The sequence below is a fragment of the Accipiter gentilis genome, chromosome 31 (genome assembly GCF_929443795.1).
Source record: "Accipiter gentilis chromosome 31, bAccGen1.1, whole genome shotgun sequence".
NCBI lineage: Eukaryota > Metazoa > Chordata > Aves > Accipitriformes > Accipitridae > Astur > Astur gentilis.
This window is the reverse complement of record NC_064910.1, coordinates 11,005,126-11,019,092: the sequence shown is the minus strand read 5'-3', so window position 1 is coordinate 11,019,092 and position 13,967 is coordinate 11,005,126. Positions and strand designations below refer to the sequence as shown.

Below are 13,967 nucleotides of genomic sequence, written 5' to 3'. Positions count from 1 at the left end.
GATTTAATTTAAACTCCTAACCTAAGGCGCACACAAGGTTGTCTATATTCTTCATATACCGGCAAGATACTAACATTAGTGATACAAAGGCATGAGTCTGTTAGAGATAAGCTGTAATGGGATAAAGTTAAGAAAAAAAAGTTTAGGCTTAGCATTAAGGAAACGTCCTGACAGTCAGAACTGCTGGTCCATGTCCCCAGGGGAAGAATCCAAGGCTGCAGCTCTTGACGTTTAAACAAAGATTGGACAAGAGTCTGGGTAGACTGCACTGCCAAGCCGACATGCTCCAGCTCAGCATTTCTCAAACCAGCCCGAGGGCAAGGCAACAACAAATGGGACCCAAGTATAAAGAGGAGGACTGCACAAAGCGGTTGATTTGGCCTGTCTGCACTGAGGACTGCACCTAGCCACACAGACATGTTGCTGTGGAGCAGCAAGTACTGTACATCAGCTACTCCACAGCACACATGCATACTGCTGTGTGTCGGCAAGAGCAAAGCAATCCCAAGTAGCTATTCCACCCTTACATATCTCCTCCCTACATCAGAGACTGAGGGATGTATATGCGCCGAGGGATACTACAGCTGCACGTAAGGACAGTCACTGCACACCAACTTAGCTACGTGCTCCTCTTTTTCAGAACAAAAGTTAAGGAGACGTATTACTTCAGCCTGGTGCAGGATGCATCCCTCTCGGAGGAGTGGGTATTCCCTGCAGCAGGTCGCATTGCAATGCAGAGGAGCGTAGCAGAAAGAAACCACAAATGCATGTGGCAGAAGCCTGCAGTAGAAGAGCTAAATTGGGATAAAAGTATCAGGAACTGACAGGATGCTTCCTGAATCCATGAAGCCTGGAATAGGGTACAGGCAGAAGTAACAAATGTATTTTGGTGATACCTACTACCAGGAGCTAGAGAAGGGGGCTGTGAGCCACAGACCAGCAAAACCAGGTTATTTATGAGGATCTGGAGCAAAAAAAATAAATCCAGTTCTTGAGGAAAGGCAACACTACAAGTCTTGCCATTAGCCACAGCCACATGTTGGCCTGTCGGATTTTAACTGTCAACCCACCTCATTCAACTTGTACATCCTGTCCTAAACAGATGTGCTGGTGTGCATTTCCTAAAGCTGAGCAATGGCAGTACTGCTTCATGGTAAGTTCTGAAGGGAGGTTCAAGTGAACATTTCAGAAGCAATAATCTAGATGACCTAGAAGCATCTTTTCCCATAGCTAATTCCCATTATTTAATGCAACTATATTTGTGGACAGTTATAGATATCTTTAGTGGAGATCTTAAAATAAAAATTAAAATGGTTCACCAAGTGTGAGAACTTCTAAAGTATGGTAACAGATGTTATGTTTCTGATGGCACAGCCATGCCATTCTCATCCACTCTGCAGCAAGTCCCATGACCCCACCACACACACAAGAGAGTCACAAATTCTAAAAGCAGCAACAGTGTTTCTTGCCGGATCCCCCACACACTGACAAAATAAAAGATGAAGGGCCAGATTTAGACTTCGGACTGAAGTAATACCAAACTGTACTTCAATGCCGTCAAGTTCGATCTCTGGCTCCGGAACAATAAGAAACAACAAACCCCGTAAGGCTTCAACTCCCCATACACCAAATGAAAAGACCTTTACAGTGGGACTCAAAAGTGCCCAGCACATTCAGGACAGCCAGTTCACACACCAAAGAGGGAATGATGCCAGAAATCTCTCTTCTCATGGATTCAACCGCTGATTTGCAGCCCTGTAAACTGATACCTTCGGGAATCAGATCCATGCTTGGACCTTTCCTCCTCCTCACCTCACATGCACTCTTCAGGCATCCAGTTAAGCATCATGTAAAGCCTCAGCAGTTGCCACACCTGCAAAGGCTGTCCCTCATTCTGCACCTTACCACCTTCCCAGCCCTCTTCTCCGTCCACTGAAATTCAGCCCCAAACACCTCCTCCCTCCCAACCCCAGCTACCAGACCCTGGCCCCTTTCCCTCAACCCCTTTTCCTCGCAGGACTCTGCTGCTGCCTACCTGGAGCACACAAGCACTCATGGCCATCCCCACTACTCCACCAGAAGACCAGACTGTGCAAGCTTTTCCTAATATACATCATGCCGTTTAGCTTCAACCACATACTCGCAGGATGGCCACCAACTGCTAGGCAGTGTCAGGAGGAGCTCGTGCCTCAGGCTCCAGCTTTCATGAAACAAATGAGCCTGATCAGCCTCTGTTCCTATTGTGGTCAATGCCAAGTAGAAAAAAAACCAAAACTAACCCACAACTGGTTGACATCAGTTAGTTTTAAAGAAAAGATAAAGAACACTTTATGTCTGGATTACAGGAGGAAAGCTCGCTCACAGTTGGATGGCAGTAGTCAAGAAAAGACCATGTCTCCTCTTCCAGATACATTAAGTTGCAATGCTCACCAGCGTCCAACACAGGGGTTCAGACAGGCTACAGATCATGCGCTTTCCAGTTTCTTCAACTGCTCTGGGTATGAGCAACTTGAGTACTTAAAGTAGTGTGGACATACTGAATATTCCCACCCTTGAAGGTGGTCTCAGTACTCACAGAAAAATCACTCTCATGAACAGCTCACCTCATATCAAAAGGCTTAGTCAGTATTTAACTGAATGACAGTCAGTTCCCAGAGGAAAAAAAAACAACAAAAAACCAGAAGGGCAAGAGAAAAGTAACAGAGCGTTAACTTCACTTGCCCATCACAGTGATTTAAAGTACTTGCAACATCCTTCATCAAACTTGAGACGTTGGTATTTGTGAGATTTCATAAGGAAAGGCCCCCTGTTCTTTCTTGGTCAGACATCTGATCATCACACCAGCACTCAGACTGTCACCTCTCCCTGCAAAGAAACCCCATAAGTAAATAAAGCACCCAAGCTTTGCACTTAGACCACAGAACACAAGGCTTGGAGCGCAATCAAATGACAATTAATGAAGCAGCAGACATGAAAACACAGTAAACAAGACTTCATCAACTTCAACCTTTGTGGCTGCAAATTCCACAGCAGCAACCAGAAATTAATTCTTCCTTGAAGATGATCTGAAATGGTTGGAAAGGGTTGGAATTTTTTTACTGCTATGGAAGAGAAACCTGTGTCAACTAACTAATCCTTTTCCAAAGCCACTCACGGTCAGTCAGACAAAACACATGACAAGCTCCGAGAAACAAGCAGGGAAATTTTGGCCTCAGTGGAGTCAATAGGAATTAAAGTCAGTGTGAAAACGAAACCAGAAATTAGCAAGGCATTTATGTGATGAATCTGTGAGCCTAACTCCTAAGTGACAAATCTGAGTTTATTTCTTCTCAAAATTTCCTGATGCAGACATGTTGGGGAAGGGGCAGGGCGTTGCAAGATCAAGTTGTCATGCAAGAGAACTATTCCTTTAAAAGCACCCACTGCCAGAAGAGCTTACTGTCAAGAGGAAAAATGTGACCTTTAATAAAATTGCCTATAAATATAAAGACCTTTATGATTTCTTGTAGTTTATTAAAGTAAGACTTCTGCTATATAAAGCTGTCGCCTTTATGGAGGCAAAGCTTTTGACATTGTTTAGCAAGGGGTTAAACTAGACAGAGGCTGCCACTCACATTAACAGGCTCCCCCCACCAGTTCTGAGGACAGCAGGTAATGCTGCCCCTCACAACACACTGATATTTCTGCACTTTGGGTACACAAATGGCACCAAGGTCCCCTGTGCTACACTTGCCAAACCACATCAATGACCCAAAGGGAAGAAAAAAAAAAAAAAAAGAAAGAAAGAAAGAAAGAAAAAGAAGACAACTTGCTTTAACAGGTTTGCTCCCTGAAAGTTTTACATCACTTCTGCTTACCTGAAGGACAAAAACTTCTATAATCCTGTCAGTCTTGGAAAGCTCAACAGAGAAAGTATACACAGGAGCTGAGCTTGTTCTCCTTTGAGAACTACCATCACACAGTTAAACGCACAATACGGACTGATTAAATCTCGATGAGCCTATAAGAGACCATGAACGTGCAGAGGTGCTGCAGAGTACCCTAATGTGGCATTAAGACCTTTGAAAGATAGATCTAAAGATGCTTTATTATGGCCAAAGAAGTTTGGTACAGGAACAAAGCAGGCTCAACTTCTATAGTCCTCGTGCAAGGGCTGACACTAATGCCATTTCTTCAGAATTAAACGTATATGAACAGTCTGATCATTATGACATAGTTACATTAGTGCAACACCTTCAAATCGTTACAAAAGCTAGTTTCTTTGGTAGAATGAGCTTAATATAGATTCCTTAAAATGATTTCAAGGGGGAAAGAAAAAAAGCATTTTGACAAAAAAAATCATCATAGGGTAGAAAATGGTTAGAAAAGAATTTGAGAACAAGTGCATCCTGGTTACTTCTAAGTGTTTTGAAAGTTACTCCACTAAACCAATGCTCTGCCACTGTCTTGTTTTTCCAGCGGTTCCTCTTGATACATAAAAGTTTGCTTTTGAAGCATACTTATTATCTGTACAAAACACACATCAGCAATTGTATTTACTTTAAGTCCAACACACGCATTCAACCTGCTTAACCAAGCACAACTTACATATGTACAGGCATAAGAGCACAGTTTTTGTTAAATACACAAGCAAAATACTCATCACATCAATACAAACGTTCACTGGAAAAAAAAAGTGTTATAACATCAATGCTGTATTTTCTATGAATATTAAAAAATACAACTTGATTTTTCAGTGGATGATGCTTTTATATATACACATATGGAAACCCACACAAATGTACCAGCCACAAAAAACCACCACCTCACAAAAAAAAACATTGATGAGGGAAAAGCCCCTCTTTATCATACCTAGCAAACGTACACAGATCTTATTAAAAAGAAAAAAAATCCCAAAAGGTCTGCCAAAATATTTTCAGGCTGACTGCAAATAATCTGGAAGTCCATACTGTCTGGAATCTGGTACAGGAGACAAATTTAATTTGACCTAGCTGATTTATAAGGTCCCAAGAAGACTGCAAGACACTCACTAGAAATGCCATTTTCTCCAATAACAAGGAAAAAGTTGGGAAGTCAAGGCAAAAAGAAGAGGGGACAGCCAACGGGAGACTACAAAGGCATCAAAGACATGGCTGGAGGAGATAAGTAGGGAACTATTAATCACTTTCAAGTTGTCATGTGGACTTGAGGGGGCTTTTTTTTTTTCCCCCTTTTTAATTTAGTTTAGACATTTTTTCCAACTCTTAACCCATTCATACCTCAGAAGTGGACTGTTTGAAATGTGGAAGTCAAGAATGCAGAAGCAAACGTACAGAAAACAAATTTATTTCAGTAATCTTAAAAAGAGAATGAAACAGCACCTGCAAGAGCTATTAGAGTTCAGCAAGCTAAATTAATGCATATCCGTGTTTGCTGTTACATATCGAGGCTTCTGAAAATCTAGAACAAGTACACAGAAGATGCCAAACAAAGGACCTAAAACAGCACTTAAGCCAGATTAATCGCGTAATGGGAGTCACGGGGCTCTGACTGATACTGAGCTGATTGTCAGGAGTGCAAGCTTTCTAATAACTTACATCCCACCTTCTGAAGTTTTACAGCATTTACAGAGAAAGAAAAACAAAACCACACGTCAGATCTAGCAAAGAGCCATATATCAGTTTTAAGCAATAGAGGAAAGAGAATACACTAAGTACTGATACATAAAGTAATTTTTAACCTCCTCCTCTTTCACTGAGCTCATGACAGAGCCTTTATATTTGACAACAGTTGTACCATAGCTATTTCATCTCTGTATAGGTGTATAGATCCGATTAGAGCAAGTCAGATCTCCACTAAAATTGCAGAAGCATACATGGATGTAACCTGCTAGTCACTGGCAAAATTTCGTTCAATTGCCACTGTAAGTAAACTCTTTGTACGCTATGTGTATAAAAATGTTTTTTGATGAAAAATACGCTCACTACCAACTTTAACATACTTCACCGTATGAAAAATACCCAAGAAAAGAAAAACTTGTAAAATTTTCACAAAATGTCACTGGGAAATTACAGTATGAGATCTTAAAAAATACAAAAACAACAAAAAACCAAAATGAAACCAACTAAATTGACAGATACCAATTGCAAAGAACACACAACACCATCTTGCATTATTTCTACTTATATAAAAATTTGGAATTATTTCATCCCACAGGTTTTTTTCACCTTTTTCCTTTTCTTTTTTGGCCCAAAAGAGTGAAGAACCACTAACCAAAGAAAGTGCAGAAAAATAATTTCTGTAACACGGACAAAGTATTTTGCAAAAATAATTTCCATAGAAGAATCAATACCATTAAGCAGGAGTGAATTTTATTTCCTATGTATGCCAACAGCCATTACAATATTGTTGCTCATAAACAAGCACCTTGTATTAAGACCAACCTTTTAGTTCCTCCCTCACTCTTAGCACATTCTGTTGCAAAGCTGCAAGTTCAAATTTGTCAGGCAAAATGCTTCACTTACTTCTTAAGATTGCTCATTTCATGCTACGCTGGGAATGATTATGTTGTTAACATAAGGAAGACTGCAACTTCATTATCAGGTTTAAGTATCTGCCTTTCAGTTGCTTAAATGACAGTCAATCTGATTGTTGTAAAAGAACACAACTGCTCTTGAATTAGGTTGAAGAGTTGCTAGAACTCCCCCAAACAAGGTCACTGCTGTCAAAGCCGACAACCAGTAACCCTTCCCTTGTCAGACCACCAGTCAGCAGTTCTTGAAAAAACACAAAAAAACCCTATTTCCTGTGCTTGAAATGAGCATTAGTTCTTCTCATCAAACAACATTTAACAAGGTTTATATTGCACTGCAGAGTAAACACCTGTTATCACTATTTCAGTCAGTTACCTGCTGGGAAAAGAGCCTGTTTACATGAAAGGAGGAACAGGAGTACGAGATTGTTACTCCTCTTCCCTTGCAAGTACTAATAAAAGTGGGAGAGGTCTTACTCCTACCTCGCCTTCTGCTGAGGCTCCTCCTCACCAGGTAAGTGCTGAGCCTACCATTTTCTTGCGCGTCTCTGTAAATCGCTCGCATACTGCGTGTTTTAGCTCCATGAAGTTTTTGGTTGGGTTCCCCCCCACCATTAAAGCCAAAACCCAGGTGGGACATGGCACTATTTCAAATGATGAGTCCTCTACAGTCACTTTGATATCAAAGCCTGCAAATTAACACTGGAAAAGTATTAAAGAAATACAAGCAGTTAAAAGCAGAACAATAAAGAGAATTAAAACCCACAAGTAACGTTACTAGGGACATTTTTTTTCCTCCCTTGACAGGATACACCCTTCTCCTATACATTTTTGTATCCAGCGGTTCAAGTTCAAAGATTTTCTATGCAGCAGCAGAAAGAAAATACTGCCATTTTATTCTGCTATACTTGATACATGGAGAAAATTTAAATATTTGTGCATTAAAAATAACAATTTTCTCAATAATCTTCATGCTTTTTAATAAAGAATTATTTAAAAATTGCCTGATCTGTTAAACCAATACTCACATTTTTAAAGTGGTATGAATGAAAGCTCAGAGTTAAGTTATGATTTTTCAGGTACTGGTGAACACCCATGTTACTGTATCAACCCAGAAGTGTATCAACCTAACAACCAAACTGCATCAATCCAACAACCAAAATATCTTTAGCAAAAAACTTTGTCTAACGTTTGTAGCAGATACGTCATTTATTTGCATATTTAAAGAATTTCAGTCATCCAGTATTACACGATAAACTATATATCGCAATTAAAAGCTATTTAGCACACGGGCATGTCCTATGCCGAAGTTTGCCTCCCACTACTTGATCATCTACCCAACAGCATATTCCACAACAAGAGCTACCTGTAAATTTAAAAACACAGCTTAGAAAAACACTTCGTAACACAGTCACGCAGAATTAACCATTTGCAATAAATGCTCCCGTCAGTAGTTTTGCTTTGCACGGCCTGGCAAGCGGGGTACCACCCCTCCCTTCGGAGGATCCCAGGCACCCCAGCGACTACTCACCCACCGCACAGCCCTAACTCTCGGAAGCTGTTGGACTTGCTGTACATCAAAGTACACCTGCGCAGGCACCAAACTGCTCTCTAGGACACGAACGAGAGCCTGAGCCTTTCACCAGCAACGGCTACCACACAGTCAGGAGCTTTTAGCGGATACGACAGACCCTCGGAAAACATTCAAGCAAGAATTTTTTAGAGTGGGGGAGGGGAAAAAGAAAAGAAAGGGGGCGAGGGGGAAGCCCTGGACAGTAGATTAGTGAAATAATACATAATTCCCTCAAGACCGTGTGACAAGCATATTCGGTTTAGCAACCAGTCAGGCATGTGTATAAACCTGTTTTTTAACATCTCCCTACAGCTCTAATTAAAACACAAGGAGGCATTAATGACACGATATGTTATGTTCAGCATTCAATTCAATAAGCAAGAAACACAGCTCTGTAATCTAATGCTGTAACAGGTGTACTTTAAAGAAGGAAAGCACTCCAAAGTTTTCAAACAAAGTTTAACAAGCTAAGGCAAGCATCCCAGTGTTTAATCCAGGTTTTAACAAACAGCATCAGCAGTCACGAGCTTATCCTCCCACCTTCTCCTGCTCCTCTGAACAGGGTGACTTAACAAGTGCCAGTGGAGCCTCCGCAGCCATGCTCACAGCTCAGGGTCTCTTCCATTTCTTTAAATCCAAGTAAAGCTTGTATTATAGCTCTACAAATGCAGGAGATTTCATTAGGTCCAAGATCACACATCCCAGACTGCCCTAATCCCCAAATTCTTGGGTCTCCTACACACTGAAATAAGATCTTAAATGCTGGAAAAGTTCAGATGCCATCTAGAGAAGGGTGACTTGGAAGTAAATAAATATGAGAGCAAACAGCCCAGGGAAACAGGGAGGTGGTTAGTAATGACACAGACATCTCTCCGCAGAAGTCAACACCCAGGCTGTCACGTTACACTTCTAAACTTCTTTGGCAGGTACCACCTTACAGCTGAAATAAGTTGATGCATCAATAAAAATATTATCTAACACACTTTTTAGGGGTTCCGAACATCAGATGTGCAGTTGTAGCTACAAGATAGCATAAAGAAAAGCAATTTAAAAGTAACGGTGTCATAGATCATTTAACATGGAAAAATATAAAAAGAAGTCACCTCTCCCTCTTTTTATTTTAAATAGCAGCATTAAGTTAAAATCGGCTGTGTGCTTAAATGCAACGTTTCATGTAGTTATCTCACTTTTCAGAGGTGCCACCAAGCCTACAGATCTCTGGCATCTCCCACTCCCACCTGACCCAGCCCCCGCCAGCAAAAAAACTGCCAGGGCCCTGACATAACATTTTAAAAATCAGCTCTTCAAGATGCAAATAGCATCTGTTGGCTTCCATTACATAAATATCCCCGATAAGAGCTATTATTAACTTGTTAGTTTCCATTTTAAGTAAAGTATGTCAAAATTGCATTTATGTCTCCAATTACATGAAGCCTCAAGTCTTATAAGCACTTCAGATCTTCAGAAAAGAGAAACGCCACATGATTTCAGAGGAAGGGTTCCCCTCTCCAGAAATTCAAAAGCTCCTGAGTCCCTTTAGCCGTAGCTCCCACAAAAATTGTCAGAGTGGGGGAGATTCAGCTGGCATGATCAAATGGCAAGTTTTGGCTAAGTCCATTTCTGTCAACAATGCAAGAAGTCACCAGCCAAAAAGCAATGATGCCACCGATCTAGACAAAATAGCAATTTTTTAGTTATAAGAGTGCATCAAGAGAATGACACCCACGCTTAACAAAATATTAACTTTTAAATTCCAGTTGAATACAACGTTCTTTGTTATTAAATTGCTCTCTATTTTCTGAAGAGCGGGCATAATGCTACACTATCAAACCTATTCAGTAAGAGCCCCCAAAACCACATACCAACTTCTAAAGGAGACTTCTAGGGACTAAAGGAGAAAGACACACCACAGAAGCACAGTTTTATATAAACATTTTCATCCATGGATCATAAAAGACAGCCTACAAAAATGGGTACGCATTCCTACTCTGGATATACCCCAGGTCTCGCTAAGATAACCAAAAATGTACAGACACCACGCCATGCTCCTCACCCTCTGGGGCATGATGGTCAGAAATTAATTCCAAAGATTGAAATAAGCTACCTAAATAGACCACGTGGAACATTGTAGGGCTATCAGTTTCAAACTCAAGGCAGCTTGTACAGGGTTTAACTTAATTTCTCACCAGCGGGTCTAACAAATCCAGCTGCGTTCACCACGGCCTTGGACACCTGCTGTCAGGCCAGCCAGGAGTTCAGGTCACCCGTCAAGCCACCCCACAGCCCAGCTGCAGCAAGCTCTTTGGGATGAACGCTCTACAGCACTTAGCACATGGTAGCTACTACAGTGACCACACACATGCGTGCCTGCCTGTATGTACATATATAAAGCTGTACAGGTAAAAATAATACTCAATTGTAGCCAAGCAGCCTTTGTAAATTCTCCTCCATAAGTGAACCACCCAGATCTATGAAACATACACGTATTTTTAAAACCAAAAGAAAAACCCCGCAACAATCTCAGGTTTCCCAATAAATCTCGGACGCAATCTTCCTGATTTTCTGCCATGGAGAGGAAGTCCACAGAACCGTGGAGAAGGAAAAAGCTGGGTTTATTCTAACGCTACACTGAGATCTGCTAGCCCAGGCTTTTACGTTCACAGCAGATTTTCACGATTTTAACGAGATCCCAAATGAACATGCATCCTTGCCAATAAATACCACTGCATATGTTCCTGCATCAGCTCTCTAGCAAATCTTTGCAGGTACCTGCCACACGTACATAATGCAAATAAAGCAAACAAACAAAAAAAACGCACAGTTGCGCTAATTGACCCAACTCAGGGGAATTTTTCCTGCTGGGGGAGGAAGGGAGGCCTATTCTGTAAAAGGAACCTAGAAAGAGGAAACATCAAATGAAGGACAGGTAATAGAAACAGCTCTCATTATTCTAATGACTTTTACTGCATCTAAAGCCCAACTTTTGCAGAAGAGAGCTTTATTCTGCTCCTCTTTGGCACTAAAAACAGGACATGTCATGTCTAGTCTGGAAAGAGGTCAGAAGTTCAGTTTAAAAAAAAAAAAAAAAACAACAAAAAAACTTTGGATCCTAAAAGCACTAACTTGCTTTTAGTTTGAAAAAGCACTTTCTTAACTAAAGTGACTTCAACTTGCATTTTCTCCCCTCAGTAACTGCAGGGGAAGGCTTTTCTGACATCCTGCTAAGGAACAATGTGGCAGGCTTGAAAGTTACGCTAACGTGCCTTTATCCAGGTCGCCCTTTCCTCTCTAAACCCATCCAGCTCTTGCACTTTCAGGTTAGATCTAACCATCGCTAAGATATGGTCTCCACTTTGTAGAGATCAGCAGGTGTGCTCGAGATGCTCTACAGAAGAGCCCACAACAAGCACCAACATGACGTAAAAAGTTGGCTGCAGATAAAACATTTCGCATGCACCAAGAGAAAACACAGTTCCCTTCATCTTTCAGTTTTAGCGCAAAGGCTCTTTTACGTTAACAGAGATGCACAATAGCTTTCAAGTTTCTAGCGTATTTTAATCACGGAACGCCTAATCACAATCGGATGCCGTCTCCAGCACCCCCTTCTCCTGGACATGAAAAAAAAAATACAGCTTTAAAGTACAGTGCTAATTTAGTAATACTTTAATTAAAGTACATAGCCATTCATTATAACAATTTGCAAACAATAGCCAAACTCTTCAAATAACTACAAATGCTCTTCATAAAAGAACTGTAGTTAAAAACCAGGAAAAAGCAGCATTCGTTCTTCCCGTTAAGACGTTATTTTAAGGTGCCCTGTACCCAATCCTCCCACTAATCATCACAGAATTGTTCGCGAGTGCGACTTTTGCCACATCCCCGGCCACTAACCGTACGTCCCTAACGCGAAGCCATCCATGCCTTTGCAGAGAGACGAGCAACGTTAAAGCCAACACCGTGCGAAGCAGGGAGGTTTCGTCTGGAGAACCGAAGCCGGGAGCTTCCCGCTCCTGCCCCGACACGCACGGGGGGCACCGTGGGGCGACCCGCCCCCGCTGCCCGGGGTGAAACTTACCTCGGCGGCACGGCGGGCCGGGCCGAGCCGTGCCGGCGGGAGGGCAGCGCTAGCGCTTCATTGTCAAACTCAGTTCTAGCAAGTTCCTCGACATACTGGCGGAGCGGGGCTCGGCGGCGGACGACCGCCCGGCTGCCTGTCTGTCTGTCTGCCCGGCTTGTCTGTCCGCCCGCCACGCCCAGCCGCGCTCCGCAGGGCCCCGCCGGCTCGGGCACCGGCGGGTCGCCGCCTTCTCCGGGCTGCGGCGAACAAAAGGGCGCTTCGCCGGGGGCCGCCGCCGCCGCCGCCCAGCCCCTGCCGCCCCCCGCGGGCACAGCCCGGCGAGCGCGGGGGCGGAGCGGCGGCCCGACTCCGGCGGGGCGGCGGAACCGCCGCAACTTTTCCCTCCGGACGCGGCCGGGGACGCGGCGCCCACGCCGGACGGGCGGCCCGCCGCGGCGCCCGGGGGTGGGGGGGACACGCTGCCCGCCCGGCTCGGCACGGCCCGGCCCGGCCCAGCCGCCACCCCCGCCCCGGGTCCGCAGCCCCCCTTCCCCGGCGCCCCACGTACCCGCAGTACCCGCCGCCGCTTCCTCCTCCTCCTCCTCCTCCTCCTGCTGCCGCCGCCGCCCGGCCTTGGCGCCAAACGCCGCCGCCGCCTCCCGCCCGCCGCAGGCCCGGCGCCTCCCCCGCGCACAGGCCCGGCGCGGCGGCCCCGCCGGCCCGGCGCCCGCCCCCCGCCCCGCCTCCATGCGGGCAGCCCGGGCCGCGCTCACCTCCCGCCGCCGGCGCGGCACGGCACGGCCCGGCGCGCCGCCGCCGCCTCCTCCTCCTCCTCCTGCCCTCCTCGCCGGCGTGGGCGGCCGCGGCCGTCAGGGCTGGCGCTGGCGCTCCCGCCGCGGCGGCGGTTGCTGCTGCTGTTCCTGCGGCGGCTGCTGCTGCTGCTGCTGCTGCTGCTGGTGCCGTCCCGCGCCGGCGCGCATCGCCTCCGCCCGCCCGCCCGGGCCCGTGGCCGGCGGCGGCTCCCGCCCTGCGTGCCGGCTGCTCGGCGCGCCCGCAGCCAGGCCCCGGCCCCGCGCCGCCGCCGCCACTGCCACTCCTCCTCCTCCTCCGGCGGCAGCAGCCGCACAAGAGCCCTATTGTATTATTGACACTGCTGGGCTCCAGGCCCCGCCTCTTCCCCTTCCCTTCCCTCCCTGCCCGCGCCGCGCCGGGCCTTCCTGCCAGCTGCGCCGGCGGAGCCGGCCCCCGCCCCGGCCAGCGGGCGGGAAGGGGCCTGAGGGGAAGGCGCCTGAGGGGAAGGCAGGCCTCAGCCGCAGGCAGGCCTCAGCCGCGGGCCCCTCGGGCGGGCCTCGGGGCTGAGGGGAGTGAACTGCCCCCGGGACCCGGTGAGAAGCGGGAGATGGCTCCCGCCTCGCTCGGGTGTTGCTTCTCGCTTCGAGGTGCCCAGGGCAGGCGATAAGCGAGCGGCAGCGCCTGGCCGGCGTCCACTGGCTACCGAGACCCAGCTTTGGTTTGGGCAACCGGCGGCAGGGGCGGCCACCTCACCACATCCCGCCCACCTTCCAGCAGCTTCCGAGGGCGCCGCGCGCCCACTCCCGCCCCGGCCGGCACCGAAGTGAGAACGTTTCACACAAGTGGCACAACTTGTAAAATGCTGGGCATAAAGTCTACCGTAGGGCAGCTTTTAGCCAGCCATCGGTGTTAATGGTTTGGCCCCTGACAGAGTTCCCCATCGAAACAAGGTCTGACAGAAAGCACAGCAGGCAGCATCAGTTAAAATAAAGGAAACAGCGGCAAGATTGCCGCAAACCTTCTCCATTATTAGG

At 45.9% G+C, this 13,967-nt stretch overlaps 1 protein-coding gene across 1 annotated transcript in view; it reads right to left on the bottom strand.

Moving 5' to 3' along the window:
• The window catches only part of JADE3 (jade family PHD finger 3), a 67,161-nt gene extending 53,980 nt beyond the window's left edge, over positions 1-13,181 (bottom strand). The window contains exon 1 of the mRNA XM_049834387.1: positions 12,915-13,181. The gene's annotated coding sequence lies outside the window, so the exon portion shown is untranslated. The remainder of the gene's footprint in view (positions 1-12,914) is intronic.
• Positions 13,182-13,967: the final 786 nt, after the last annotated feature.